This window comes from Pan paniscus, chromosome 10, assembly GCF_029289425.2.
Source record: "Pan paniscus chromosome 10, NHGRI_mPanPan1-v2.0_pri, whole genome shotgun sequence".
NCBI lineage: Eukaryota > Metazoa > Chordata > Mammalia > Primates > Hominidae > Pan > Pan paniscus.
The window spans coordinates 13,570,502-13,586,694 of NC_073259.2; the positions used below are offsets into that span (position 1 = coordinate 13,570,502).

General features: G+C 44.2%; 1 pseudogene; it reads left to right on the forward strand.

Annotated features, from left to right (window-relative positions):
• Positions 1-319: 319 nt before the first annotated feature.
• Positions 320-4,679, forward strand: LOC103785017 (60 kDa heat shock protein, mitochondrial-like; annotated as a pseudogene).
• Positions 4,680-16,193: the final 11,514 nt, after the last annotated feature.

A 16,193-nucleotide genomic window follows, 5' to 3' on the forward strand; every position in this document is an offset into this window, starting at 1 on the left:
TGTCCATCTCTCTGCTATCCTAGGAATTGACTCCCTCTCCAATTTCTCTTCAAGGTACTGTGTCCTGTAAGTTGTAATTGGCTAGTTATTCATTCACTGCATCTACTTAAGCTCCTTGAGGGAAAAGGCTGTGGTTTAGACCTCTGGCCAATGGACACTCTAACAAATCCTTGTGGAATAAAGTGAAACTTCATATAATTCTAATGATGTTTTAGAATGACTCAATTCTGGGATCTCCAACAAAGCTCATTCCACTCACTCATTCAGTAGCTTGTGAGAAGCATTTTATCAAATAAGGGTTCTGGGGAGAGACAGCTGAAGGTGAGGTAAAAACATCTCTCCTATATTTTGAGTCGTTTCTGTCACCAACTAGCAGTTTCCCGATCTGCGAAATGAGCAGGGATTGGATTAGGTGATCTTGCTGTCATAAAATTCTGTGATTTAATGTGGTTTACCTTGCCATATAAAATGTAAAACACCCTCACTTGCCGACGACGACCTGCCTCGTCGCGCACACGCGCTGCAGCCGCCCCGCAGAAATGCTTCTTCCGTTACCCCCAGTCTTTCCCCAGATGAGACTGCTGTCCAGGGTACTGGCCCCTCATCTCACTCGGGCTTATGCCAAAGATGTAAAATTTGGCGCAGATGCCCGAGCCTTAATGCTTCAAGGTGTAGACCTTTTAGCCGATGCTGTAGCTGTTACGATGGGGCCAAAGGGAAGAACAGTGATTATTGAGCAGAGCTGGGGAAGTCCCCAAGTAACAAAAGATGGTGTGACTGTTGCAAAGTCAACTGACTTAAAGGATAAATACAAATTAAAGCTAAACTTGTTCAAGATATTGCTAATAACACAAATAAAGAGGCTGGAAATGGCACCACCTCTGCTACCGTACTGGCACGCTCTATTGCCAAGGAGGGCTTCAAGAAGATTAGCAAAGGTGCTAATCCAGTGGAAATCAGGAAAGGTGTGATGTTGGCTGTTGATGCTGTAATTGCTGAACTTAGAAAGCAGTCTAAATTTGTGACCACCCCTGAAGAAATTGCACAGGTTGCTACAACTTCTGCAAACGGAGACAAAGAAATTGGCAATATCATCTCCAATGCAATGAAAAAGGTTGGAAGAAAGGGTGTCATCATAGTAAAGGATGGAAAAACACTGAATGATGAATTAGAAATTATTGAAAGTGGCTGGGCGAGGTGCCTCATGCCTGTAATCCTAGCACTTTGGGAGGCCGAGGCGGGGGAATCGCCTGAGGTCAGGAGTTTGAGACCAGCCTGACCAACATGGTGAAACCCTTTCTCTACTAAAAATACAAAATTAGCTGGGCGTGGTGGTGCGTGCCTGTAATCCCAGCTACTTGGGAGGCTGAGGCAGGAGAATCGCTTGAACCCAGGAGGCGGAGGTTGCAGTGAGCCGAGATGCAACATTGCACTCCAGCCTGGGCAACAAAAGTAAAACTCCATCTCAAAAAGAAGAAAAAAAGAAATTATTGAAGGCATGAAGTTTGATCGAGGCTATATTTCTTCATATTTTATTAATACACCAAAAGGTCAGAAATGTGAATTCCGGGATGCTTATGTTCTGTTGAGTGAAAAGAAAATTTCTAGTGTCTAGTCCATTGTACCTGCTCTTGAAATTGTCAATGCTCACCGTAAGCCTTTGGTCATAATCGCTGAAGACATTGATGGAGAAGCTCTAAGTACATTCATCTTGAATAGGCTAAATGTGGGTCTTCAGGTTGTGGCAGTCAAGGCTCTTTTGGTGACAATAGAACCAGCTGAAGAACCAGGTGAAAGATATGGCTATTGCTACTGGTGGTGCACTGTTTGGAGAAGAGAGGCTGACCCTAAATCTTGAAAACGTTCAGCCTCATGACTTAGGAAAAGTTGGAGAGGTCACTGTGACCAAAGATGATGCCATGCTCTTTTTTTTTTTTTTTTTTTGAGACAGAGTTTCGCTCTTGTTGCCCAGGCTGGAGTGAAATGGTGCATTCTTGGTTCACCGCAACCTCCGTCTCCAGAGTTCAAGCGATTCTCCTGACTCAGCCTCCCCAGTAGCTGGGATTATAGGCATATGCCACTACGCCTGGCTAATTTTGTATTTTTTTTTTTTAATAGAGACGAGGTTTCTCCATGTTGGTCAGGCTGGTCTCGAACCCCCAACCTCAGGTGATCTGCCCGCCTCAGCCTCCCAAAGTGCTAGGATTACAGGTGTAAGCCACGGCGCCTGGCCTTTTTTTTTTTTTTTTTAACTTTAAACAAATTTTTATTACACAAAGGTCATCACATAATTGGATATTTCTCTACTTTGTACACAATTATTCTTGCTCTCCACAGAAAGGCTGCTTAACTTCTCATCTGGTGGTGGCAAGCACTAAATCCTGATTTTAACAGAATAGTAGTAAAAATGCTTTAGTGATTTCAGTTGAAAACAGTACATTGGTACATGGCTCTTGTACCCAGTATCAGGAATGTACAAATGTCTTTTTATTAAAAAATACAAAATAAATTATCTGTAGGCACGGACAAGGACAGCAGTAAACCATTGTATATTTTGCCAACTGAAACCAGTAACGGATGGTTATAGTGATTTCTTAAACATCAGCCAGGCTTTTCTTCATTTTCTCCAACTGTCTTCTCTGAAGTTATTGGTGAGGAACACTGCCTTGGGCTTCCTGTCACAGTTCATGAATAAAGGTAAAGCACTATTCTAGGAGTTAGAACATGCCACCTCCCATACTACCTCCCATTCCACCCACTGCACCCATTCCAGGGTCCTTCTCTTCTTTAAGAATTTCTGTGACTACAACTTCTGCTGTAGTTAACAGAGAAGCCACACCAACAGCATCCAATAAGCAGTTCTCACAAACTTTATTGGGTCAATAATTCCGTTTTCCACCATATTCACAAAATCTCCAACATAGCATCATAACCAACTACTGAGGAAATTTGCATAATTTTCTCAGCTATTAAAGATACTTCAACACCTGCATTCTTAGCCATGGTCATTGCTGGAATTTTGAGTGTTTGTAATAATTTCTATATCAGTTTTTTGATCTTCATTAGCTGGAGTCCATGAGTCCAAGGCGGGAATGCACCAAAGCAGGACACAACCCCCTTCCAAAACAATGCCTTCTTCAACAGCAAAGCTTGTAGCATTAAGGGCATCTGTAACTCTGTCTTTCTTTTCATTCACTTCAACATCACTTGTCACACCAACCTTCAGCACAGCTACTCCATCTGAAAGTTTCGCCAGCTGTTCATTCAGTTTTTGCTTTTCATATTCACTAGTTGTGACATCTAACTGCTCAATGACTTCTCAAATACGTTTTTCAATTTGAGCCTTATTACCTTTTCCTTTTAAGAGCATGGCATCGGCTGGGCGCGGTGGACTTGTCAGAAGTTTTCAGGAGTTTTGCTCTTGTTGCCCAGGCTGGAGTGCAATGGCGTGATCTCGGCTCACCGCAACCTCTGCCTCCCGGGTTCAAGCGATTCTCCCGCCTCAGCTTCCAGAGTAGCTGGGATTACAGGTGCACGCCACCACGCCCGGCTAAAGTTTTTGTATTTTTAGTAGAGATGGGGTTTCTCCAGGTTGGTCAGGCTGGTCTCGAACTCCTGACCCTGTGATCCGCCCATCTCGGCCTCCCAAAGTGCTGGGATTACAGGTGAGCCACTGCGCCCGGCTCAGATTAACTCTTAAAAAAATCAATGAAGGGCCGGGCCCCGTGGCTCATGCCTGTAATCCCGGCACTTTGGGAGACCGAGGCAAGTGGATCATGAGGTCAGCAGTTCAAGACCAGCCTGGCCAAGATGGTGAAACCCCGTCTGTACTAAAAATACAAAAATTAGCCAGGCGTGGTGGCGGGCGCCTGTAATCCCAGCCACTCGGGAGGCCGAGGCAGAGAATTGCTTGAACTCGGGAGGCGGAGGTTGCAGTGGGCGGAGATCGCACCACTGCGCTCCAGCCTGGGCGACAGAGCGAGACTCCGTCTCAGAAAAAACAAACAAACAAACAAATAAAAAACAATGGAAATTCTAAATTTAGACTGTGTATTAAACTGGGACAAAACTAATAATAGTATTTTACCAAGGGCATTTGGCCTTACTCCCATTCTCTCAGACTTCAGACATAAATCACTGAATGAATCCAGCACTGAATAAATGAATGATCCATAATTTCCTAAGACAATTCCAATTTTTATCTTGCACAAATCTGGCCCCAGGCCGCCGCCGCCGCGCCCGGCAGTGACAGCGACCGCGCCGCTGCGCTCCCGCCGGCCCCGCCCGCAGCCGCTGGGACCCACTAACTGCCTCGAAAAGCCTAGGATTCGACTTTGAATGGTCCGTTAATGTGGTCGCAAAACGTGACTCGGTTCATCGGGCGCTCCCTGTAAGCAAGACAAGCACCCACCTGCGGTCAGAGCAGGGGTCCGGCTCGCGGTCGGGGTTGTCCAGGCCCTCCCGGCTTCTCACCTGCGCACCACAAGGTCCAGCCCTGGCGGCTGCAGGGGATCCCTCCGAGCGCCCCCTCAGGCGTCTTCCTGCGACCGGGGAGAGGGAACCCTTTACGGGGAAACAGTTTTGGGGCCCACCACCCTTGGCGCCGCCGTTAGGAGGGTGTGAACATTTCTGCTTTAAGAGATACCCGAGCCCCTCACCGCCTGCGGCAGGGAGGTGGTGCCCCGGCTATCGCCGCGAGCTGGCCGGCTGGGCTGGGAAGAAGGCTCAGGGTGAGATCTGGCAAAGAGTTCTTTCGAACTCACGAGCTCTTTTTGGATGAAAAGCCCTGCAGTTCTCTCCACCTCCTGGAAAAGACTCTATAGAGTTTTGGGGTTAGGAGTAATAAATATCATCCCCTGCTGCCCCGTTGGTGCCATCCAGGGTAAGGCCCCTGCAGACAGCACGAAGGTGTTTTGGAGAGATTGTTCTCCCCCGACCCAAGGGTAAGGCTCACCTTGGAATTACCTGGAGCCTCAATATGACAGCGTGGCCTTCAGTAAAGGGTTGATAAGTCAGTAGCAAACAAGGGCTATTGAAAAAGTCTATACTGCACTTCTCAAATGAAGATATTCCAGTCAATAATGAACACGTCAAAAGCACGCAACTGAATTGGTCATCAGAGAACTTCAAATTAAAACTACATGAGATACCAGTTCTTGCCCACTAGAATGGCTAAAACAAAGGTGGGGGGGGCGCGGGTGTGGAGAAAAAAGGAAGTGAATGCCCAACCGGAGGAATGTGGAATATTCAGAACTCTCACACATTTGTTAATGGGGTATAAATTCATAAATTGTTTGGCAATATTTATTAGAACATATGCCTACCCCATGATCCAACAATTCCACTCCTAGGTATACACTCAACAGAAATGCATACATATGTTCACCAGAAAGTAGGTGCTAAAATGTTCATCTCTGCAGTATTCGTAACAGCTCCAAACTGGAAATAATCCAAATGTCCATTAACAGGAGAAAAGAGAAATATGTTGTGGTATATTGATACAATGGACTGTTTATTATGTAGCAATGAGTGAAGACACAATTGTAGTCCCAGCTACGTGGAAGGCTGAGGTAGGAGTAACGCTTGAGCCCCAGAAATTGAGGCTAAGGTGAACTATGATCATGCCACTCACTCCAGCCCAGGCAACAGAGTGAGACCCTGTCTTTATAAAATAAAATAGGCTGAGTGCGGTGGCACATGCCTCTAATCCCAGCACTTTGTGGGGCAGAGGTGGGCGGATCACAAAGTCAGGAGTTCAAGACCAGCCTGGCCAACATGGTGAAACCCTGTCTCTACTAAAATAATAAGAATTAGCCAGGTGTGGTGGTGGGCACCCATAATTCCAGTTACTTGGGAAGCTGAGGCATGAGAATTGCTTGAACCAGGAGGCAGAGGTTGCAGTGAGCTGAGATTGCGCCATTGCACTCCAGCCTGGGCGGCAGAGCGAGACTCCGTCTCGAAAAATAATAATAATAAAGTAAAATAATAAAATAGTGAGTATACTACAGCCACATGTAACCATGTGAATAAATCTCACAAAGTTGAAAGAAACCAGTTGCAAAAGAGAACGTATTCAATTATTTAATTTATAGAAAGGTCAAAAACAGGCACAACCAACCTATGGTGTCATAAATCTAGATTGTGATCACCTTTTGGGAGGTTGTGATGGAAGGGATGCAAGGGCTTATGGGATGTGTTGTGTGTCTCAGTTTGGATGCTTGTTCACTTTGTAAAAACAATCATTAGATTGAACATTTTTTGGCATGTGGTTTACTTAGTTTTTTGATTAAGAAAAAAGGCCTGAAGTGTTAATTTGTGCAAGTTTCCCCTCAATTCAATTCAACATACATTCATTTTATAATCACTATAGGAGGTAGGCACTATGGAGACCTGGAAAGATGTCTCTGCCTTCTAGGAGAAGGTGGCACAAACACAAAAGCCATCAACTGGGAATAGTCTTTGATCCTATGCTAATTATTAGAGAAGCCCAAAAATTATCTTGGGAAAAAAGGTATGCATCTGGCATAATTTCTTCTTTTTTTTTTTTGAGACGGAGTCTTGCTCTGTCGCCCAGGGTGGAGTGCAGTGGTGCGATCTCAGCTCACTGCAACCTCTCCCTCCCGGATTCAAGCGATTCTTCTGCTTCAGCCTCCCGAGTAGCTGGGATGCCACCACCATGCCCAGCTAATTTTTGTATTTTTTAGTAGAGACAGGGTTTCACCATGTTTGCCAGGCTGGTCTTGAACTCCTGACCTCGTGATCCGCCTGCTTCAGCCTCCCAAAGTGCTGGGATTACAGGTGTAAACCACCGTGCCCAGCCCATAATTTCTTTGTTTGTTTGTTTGGGAAGGAGTCTCGCTCTGTCACCCAGGCTGGAGTACAATGGCGTGGTCTCGGCTCACTGCAATCTCCACCTCCCGGGTTCAAGCGATTCTCCAGCCTCAGCCTCACGAGTAGCTGGGATTACAGGCGCTGCCATCACGCCCGGCTTATTTTTGTATTTTTGGTAAAGACGAGGTTTCACCACCTTGATCAGGCTGGACTTGAACTCCTGACCTCAGGTGATCCACCCACCTTGGCATCCCAAAGTGCTGGGATTACAGGCATGAGCCACTGCGCCTGGCCCCTTCCCTCTTAAATATTAATATTTACTTGTAGTACTAATTTTAATTAGTTATAAATGAAGGCCCAGTGGTCAAGTGACTTGTTCAAAATTGTTCAGTAAGTCCGAAGCAGGCTGGACAAGAAGCTAAGCTTTCTCGTTACTATGGCAGAGATCTCACATTACCTCAGTGGCTTCAGAGCCCTGTCATACTGGCCAAAGTGTTCACTCAGAAAGGACAGGACAAAGTAGTACTTTTCTTGATGTTAAATGTATTTAGTTATTAAATTCTGAGGCTGAAACTTTCCTTTTTTAATTTTAAATTTTTTCGGGGGGCGGTATTGCTCTGTCGCCCAGGCTGGAGTGCAGTGGTGTGAACTTCTGGGCTGAAGCGATCCTCCTACCCAAGTTGGCCAAGTAGCCGGAACGACAGGCATCACCACCACACCTAGCTAATTTTTTTGTTAAATTGTATTTTTTTGTAAAGACAAGTCTCGCCATGTTTCTTAGGCTGGTCTCGAATTGCTGAGCTCAAGCAATCCTCACCCTCCCAAAGTGCTGGGATTATGGGCATGAGCCACTGCACCCAGCCCTGAGACTATAACCTTCCTGTCTTTCTGGTGGAAGGTTTTAATTAATATTAAAATGTTGATTCTTTTATAAAATGATGGGCATAGTAGACTTTAATTGGTAATTAATGTCTTTACCTGAAAATATAAAAAGTTCTGTGCTCTCTCATGTTTCCCCACTGGTTTATAAAATGAAAAAGTTTAGAACAGACTTTTGCTTCATTCTTATGCTGCTTCTGGTTCAACATCCTTTTGTTTCATTCTACATTTTATTTGTTACTAAGAAAATCTGTGGGGGCTTTTTTTCTTTTTATTTTTTTTTTTTGAGACAAGACCTTGCTCTGTTGCCCAGGCTGGAGTGCAGTAGTGATCCTTCCACCTCAGCCTCCTGTGTAGCTGGGACCACACCGCTGTAAGCCACCCGGCCCGGCTTATTTATTTATTGACACAGGGTCCACTTTGTCACCCAGGGTGGAGTGCAGTGGAACATACACAGCTCCACTGCAGCCTCGACCTCCCAGGCTCAAGCAATCCTCCCACTTCAGTCTTCTGAGTAGCCAGGACTACAGACATGAGCCACCACGCCCTGGAGGGAAATCTTTTAAATGTAGATCCATATATTCTTGTAGTGGATATAGGTGACCCATGTTCTATTTCCTTTATATACCTTCCTCTGCAGAGACTGGAAAACCAAAAACTATATTTTCCAGATTTTTTCGCAACTAGGATTCTAGTTGTAAATTGTGGATCTATCAATAATTTGCACACATAAACTTGAAAAGTGGAAGCCAGGCTGGGGTCAGCTGCTGGCCGCTTTGGCTGTTGCTGCTGGTCAGCAGAGTCATGGGATGTTGGGTTTTTCTGCAGCAGTGTTCCAATGTCTATTCACTAGTTCCACGGCTGTTTTTTTTGTTTGTTTGTTTTTGTTTTTGAGAAGGAGTCTCGCTTTGTCACCCAGGCTGGAGTGTGGAGTGCAGTGACATGATCTCAGCTCACTGTAACCTCCGCCTCCCAGGTTCAAGCGATTCTCCTGCCTCAGCCTCCCAAGTAGCTGGGATTACAGGTGCCCGCCACCACACCCGACTAATTTTTGTATTTTTAGTGGAGATGGGGTTTTACCATGTTGGCCAGGCTGGTCTCGAACTCCTGACCTCAGGTGATCCACCTGCCTCGGCCTCCCAAAGTGCTGGGATTACAGGTGTGAGCCACTGTGCCCGGCGTTTCATGGCTGTTGAAAGGTGCTGAGGCTATGTTAGCAACAGTAGCTGCCCAATTCCTTGATCACAACTAGGGCAGTAAGTTCTCCTTTTTTTCTTTATTTTTAATTTTTTTTCTTTCCATACTCATGTCAGTGCAGGGGCATGTGTTCCTGAACTCAACAGCTGCAGCAATACAGTCTTGATTTCTCATCTTTCTAAAGCTTTCCTGGTGGGTGAATTTAGCAGCCTCATTCTTGGAGCCATTTCTGATATACAGCAGAAACCCCCTTTCTCCAGTACTTCCAATGATTTTGTAAGCACATTAAGCCCCAGTATTAAAGCCTTTCCTACTTAAGTGGTTTCTAGTTACTGCAGCCAGCCCTGACAGATCTAATACCTGACTGAGCAGTAGCCCACTGCCCTTTTCTTCTTTTTCTTCTTTCCATAAATGCCAAAGGCAATGCAACCCGGTGCTTTCATCCCTGGTCTTTTGAGGCCTTGTGTTTGTTTCTTGGGCTTCCAGGGATGAAAGAAACTCATGATTACTATTGTTTAAGAAGGGCAGGCAGCCAGGCTTCAGGAGGAATCATGAATTGAGGATTTTTCTAAGGCCTCAGGTTCTATGTAACTCAGTATGTCATGTTCTTACCAATCAAGGTACCACCCCTTTACAAATTGGAGGGCTTAGATCTATGGTTAGGAACAATACCAGTTCTTTCCTTCTTTAGACTTGGTGTTGGGCTCTAGGTTCCCCTTGCTAAAAAAAATTTCTGCTTTTGCTTATTGCCCATCATCAGGGGGAAAGTGACAGTGCTGTAAGTGTATGAATTATTAGCCTAAAAATAATTTTTTGTATGTTTTTCATGATTTATTTAATATCACTAGGAACAAAGGGCACTTTTCCCTCAAACACAGTTCTTGAAAATATTAACATCTCCCCTCTCTTTTGGCATAGGTAATATACACTTTATTATGCCAGAATTATTTACAGCCCAGTAATAATTTTTCCATGGCATTTTTGTTATTGCAAATATAGCTGCCTCCTGCTCCTTTCCTTGTTCCTAAACTGTCGCCACAATGATACTAAAGAGCCAGTATTGTATATACTCTTTTGTAAACCACCTGACCTAGAAGACCCTAGAGAATCGTAAGATAGGATCTCTTTTGACAAGCAGAAAATACCGTTGCAGAATCTTGACCAATAGCCCCTGCAGAGTCTTGTGGTAGGGATAGTTATAATATGAAAGGGAAATTCTTGTCCTCAAGTTTAGAGCAGTTTTTAGACAATGTTAAAGCATCGCTGAGCTCTAACTATAAGAAAAACTCTGGACTAGGCTGGGTGCAGTGGTTCATGCCTGTTATCCCAGCACTTTGGGAGGCCGAGGAGGGTGGATCACGAGGTCAAGAGATCGAGACTATCCTGGCCAACATGGTGAACACCCGCCTCTACTAAAGATACAAAAAAATTAGTTGGGTGTGGTGGCATACCTGTAGTCCCAGCTACTTGGGAGGCTGAGGCAGGAGAATCGCTTGAAGCCAGGAGGCAGAGGTTGCAGTGAGCCAAGATCACGCCACTGCACTCCAGACAGAGCAAGACTCTGTCTTAAAAAAAAAAGGAAAGAAAAACTCTGGACTAGAAAAAAAGTGTACATCATGCTAAGGAAGCAAATGATTCCATAACTAACATAGTATAGATGATACCTCTCAAGCTCTCAAATAATTTCTTCCTAGTCTCTTACCTCAGATTGTAGGATAAACACTTTATGTTCCATTCACTGAATGTAGAGGACATCTTTTCACTAATCCCACCTATCTTTTCAATTTTTCCAGGAAGGTAGGTTGAGGGGAAATCTGCTTTCAAATTTTAAAGGCCTCAAGGTGTTAGGAGGAAAACAGCATTTTCTCAGGGAGGTAGCATCTCAGGTAGGTTTGTGAAGCAGATCTACTTCAAGTCTGGCATTTTTAGGATTTTTCCAGCATTATTTTTTTATTTATGAGACGGAGTCTCGCTGTGTTGCCCAGGCTGGAATGCAGTGGCAACATCTCGGCTCACCGCAACTCGCCTCCCTAGTTTAAGCGATTTCCGGCTAATTTTTGCATTTTTAGCAGAGACTGGGTTTCACCATGTTGGACAGGCTGGTCTCGAAATCCTGACCTCAGGTGATCCGCCCGCCTTGGCCTCTCAAAGTGCTAGGATTACAGGCGTGAGCCACCGTGCCCAGCAGTGTACTTTATAAAAGTCTTCTCCCTCTGGTTTGGTTCACATCATCAGTTGACTACCTACTATGTATCCGACACTGCCGGGCACCAGGGATAAGATGTAGTTCTCAGCAAGGCGCGGTGGCTCACGCCTGTAATCCCAGCATTTTGGGAGGCTGCGGTGGGCGGATCATTTGAGGTCAGAAGTTCGAGACCAGCCTGGCCAACATGGTGAAACCCCGTCTCTACTAAAAATACAAAAAACATTAGCTGGGCGTGGTGGCGGGCGCCTGTAGTCCCAGCTACTCGGGAGTCTGAGGCAGGAGAATCGTTTGAATCCCGGAGAGTGCAGTGAGCCGAAATCACGCTTCAGCCTGGGCGATGGACCGAGACCCTGTCTAAAGAAAAAAATGAATAAAAAAAATTAAAAAAGATGTAGTTCTCTAACGAGGAAGGCTTCTGTATGTGATTAATGCCCTTCATTCAGAGAAATCTTTACAGTTCTCTTCACCTGCATCTACTCTCTCCAACTATTATACGAATGGTTTCTAACCCAACTGCTTGAATACTGTGATCCAGGGTCAGTCTTCAGCTTTCTAATATTAGAGAAACTCAGTTTTCCCTGTCCTTGTCTAAAGGCAGGGTGAAACCCTTTTCCTTTCCTCCGTGTCATTCATTCTCTTAGGTAACGTAAACAAATGGGAAGTCTGGGACCAAAGGCTCATAAGAATTTAATTATCATGCAGATTCCAGAAAGCCAGTGTACACGCAGACTTCGGAGGCAGTAAACAGGAAACCATCGATCCCGTGCAGGAAATGACCTTGTTTGAAGGCAACGAAGGTGTCGCGGATTTCCCTCGTTTTCCTTCAGTTCCTTTCTAAACTCATCTCCGTGTTTCAATCAGTTTGGTCCTCCTCTACATGAACAGAGTCCCCCCGGCCCCGAGAGAATGGCAAACAGACCCTTCCCTTTAGTGGACATTTTATGCCTTGTTTTACATCACTGCAAATCTCAGCCAATCAGTAGTTGGGGTAGGAGGTACCAAAATAATCCTCACTTCCTCCCCCAAATACCACCCCTCGCGTGCGTCATCCTGTGATAGATTACCAACGCAGCCAATCAACAAGCGATCTTGGGCCGGGCCTACCCGAACCCCAGCCAATTAAGAGGAAGATGAGGAATTGGGGCGGAGGATGGAAAACTTGCCACCTCTTTTGGAAATGATTTGAAGAGGTGCGTCCGGAACGAGGGAAACACGACTTTTGCTAACGATCGCGGCGTGCTGTGTATCTCCTGTGCCAGTTCTGTCTCCCCAAGACCCCACCCCAAGATGGGCCCCATGGCCCACGTACCCGGCCCCCAGTTTCAGTAGGACGTGTCCTTATCCCTGAGGTCCTCCAGAAAGGAACCCAACCCCAATGGCCCGTGCTTCACACGCTCCTCCCCGCGCCGGTGGAGTAGGGGGCAGGAGAGAACTGCTGCCTCTGGCGCCAATCTTTCCATTCAGTGCGTCTTTCCTGCCTAGCCCACGTTCCCGGGCCGGAGCTGACACGGGGGTGGGAGGAGCCGAGTGCTTGCTCGTCTTGGGCAGAGGCGAAAGCTTCTTAAGGTGGAACAGGAATGTTGGGCTGCTGGGCCTCTACCGCTGGGATGTGCCGGCCCCTGCTTCCCAACCTCGCCTCCCAGTTTTTCATCTCTGGTTCCCTGGCTCCAGTCTAATTTTTAGGGGAGTGGAAATCAAACAGGCTGGGTAGAGGATAGAAAAATAACGTAGAAAAGCTGGGCGCGGTGGCTCACGCCTGTAATCCCAGCACTTTGGGAGGCCCAAGACGGGCGGATCACGAGGTCAGGAGATCGAGACCACCCTGGCTAACACGGTGAAAACCCGTCTCTACTAAAAATACAAAAAATTAGCCGGGCGTGGTGGCAGGCGCCTGTAGTCCCAGCTACTCCGGAGGCTGAGGCAGGAGAATGGCGTGAACCCGGGCGGCGGAGCTTGCAGTGAGTCGAGATCGTGCCACCGCACTCCAGCCTGGGCGACAAGAGCGAAAACTCCGTCTCAAAAAAAAAAAAAAAAAAAAAAAAAGTAAAGTTAACGTAGAAAACTGTAAATAATAAACAGTTATGTAAAGGAAATACAAAATATACAGATAACTTCACCTTTATGATTTAATATCTTGCGTTCTATTCCCCCCCATTACTTTTTATTTATTTTTTCAATTCCCATAGAGTCAATGGTGACCCCATTATCTTTTAAAGTAGCAGTTAGAATTTTTCTGATGGTGCAAATGTAAGCTCATATTTTGTCTGATAAATATTACTAAATGAATCGTTTCTATGTTGGTTTAGTTTCTTTCTAATAGACCTGACTAGAGTCATTAAAAGAGGTCAGAACTCTGTGTCTAGTGGCGGCAGGCTACCCCCTACTCCGCTGATCACAGGTCCCCAGGAATCTGGAAGAGTGGAGATGCGGTCTTGGCTGTGGTTCAGTTGTCTCATTTGTAAATGGGAATAACATTTCCCCACCTCGTAGGTTTAGTGTCAATCCTAAAAGACCTAGTGTAAATGAAAACATTGTAATCTGAAAGGTGTAAACAGACATTAGGTAATATTACACATACAAAGCATATAATAATAGTAAACATAGTCCTAGCTATGTTCCAGCATTTTTAAACAGTACTTTAAATTTAATTTTTATTTTTTGAGATGGAGTCTCCGATCTGTCGCCCAGGCTGGAGTGCAGTAGCGCGATCTTGGCTTACTGCAACCTCTGCCTCCCAGGCTCAAGCGATTCTTCTTCCTCAGCCACCCGAGTAGCTGGAGCTACAGGTGCGTGCCGCCACACCCGACTAATTTTTGCATTTTTAGTGAAGACGGGTATCACCATATTGGCCAGGCTAGTCTCGAACTCCTGACCTCGTGATCCGCCCGCCTCAGACTCCCAGTGTTGGGATTACAGGTGTGAACCACCACGCTCGGCTAAACAGTACTTTTTAAAAAAGTATTTATCTTGTAATAATTCAAACACACACAAAAGTAGAGAAAATAAGATTTTTTTTTTTTTTTTTGAGACAGTCTCATTCTGTCACTCAGGCTGGAGTGCAATGGCACGATCTCAGCTCACTGCAACCTCCGCCTCCCGGGTTCAAGCAATTCTCCTGCCTCAGCCTCCCGAGTAGCTGGGATTGCAGGCACCTGCTATCATGCCCAACTAATTTTCATATTTTTGTAGAGACGGGGTTTCTCCATGTCGGTCAGGGTGGTCTTGAACTCCTGACCTCAGGTGATCCACCTGCCTTGGCCTCCCAAAGTGCTGGGATTACAGGCATGAGCCACCACGTCTGGCCCAGAGAATAGCATTTTAAAAAAACTGTTGTAAAAAGCAACATTCGTTCAATCTTTCATCTATCATCTGTACCCCTCTCCCCCATTACCTGATTATTTTGAAGCAAATTTCAGGCATTTCATGTCTAAATACTTTAGTATTCATAAATATTCATAAAATGGTAATTCCATTAGCACCTAAAGTATACAATAATTGTTTGATATCGCCCTCAGTATTGGAATTTTACCAGTTGTCTCATAATATTTTTTCCAGTTGCTTTGTTTTAATCAGGATCCCTCAAAAGGTCTACATATTGTATTTGATGGACATGTCTCTTGGTCCACATATATTGCATTTGGTTGATAAGCCTCTCAGTCTCTAGGTCCTTCCTCCTTCAGGCATTTAACTAAATATATCACATGTATAAAGGTACATAATCCCTTCACAACATTATGAAATAGGTACTATTATTATCCCCATTTTACTGATGAGGAAACTGAGTCACAAAGCAGTTAAATGACTTACCTAAATTCTCACAATTATTAGGACTCACAGTTGAGAACCACTATTTTTGTTTCATGTAATACACAGTCTCTAATAAGTGCTTCCAAAACATGCGTTGTAGCATATTAGTCACCAATTTTATAAAGAATAGTTTTGCTCAAGGTAAATTAACACTCATGAATAATTATATAACATGTTTTATTACAAAGAAGAGTGGATCCTTACATTTTAATTTCTGTATGTTTCAGTGACTTAAAAAATCCTTCTTCATATTACCCGCCTTAATAGAAAGTAAAGTGAGAATGAATGTAAGTGCTTCCCCCCAATCTTAGGGCAAAACCATACCAAACCAGCCTTGTCAGTTTCTTTTAATTTTAAAAATTACATAAGCAAATCTACACAAACACTAATTATAGATACATTAAAAAATGAAGTAAATTAAAATAATCCATAAACTCACATCTTTGGTGTGTATCCATCTTCTATGTGTCTATTGGTATGCACACAAATATATGCATGAACATACATATATTTTAAAAAGCAACTATATGATTGCATTATACAAATTTTAAAATATGATTTTCTCACTCAAATAAGTCAGATATATAAAACAATGGTTCTTTAAAATAATGTATGCCTACTGCAAAATATCTAAATGATAAAGAACATTATAAAAATAAAACAACTCCACTCACTCTACCTTTCAGAGATAAATACAATTATTCTTGCAAATGCTAAATAGTACTCTGTTGTACAGATGTGCCATAATATATTTAAAATTACCCTATTTTGGATATTTAGGTCTTTTCTAATTTTCCAGTTACAAAAAATACTGCAGCAAATGTCTTGTAAAAACCAAATAATTTCTTGAGCTTTTTATTTTTCCAAATTGCCAGGAAGATTCTAATCCTTCCCTCATGTTTCCATTTTTAGTACAACCGCCTGTCACTCAAGCCCTCCAATTTCCATACATAGGAAATGTCAAAAACGGTTGAAACATAACAAAACATCTAATACATAGCAAGAAAGATTTGCCGCCAAATTATCTGCGTGTGGGAGAATTATTTAATGCCTCAAAGAGAGGAAAAATACATCTTTAAACCTGAATATAGGAAGTGTGAGCAGGAAGAACAGGCTTGTTTTGGTTTACTGCCTTTAATTTTGAGGATGACTTTAAATTCTGATCGCTCCGGACAATGGTATAGAAGTCAAGAGCTGGGCATCGGAGTCATTTGGATTTAAGTCCTGACTCTGCTACTTACTAATTAAGCGAACTCACACATAGTATCTGTAA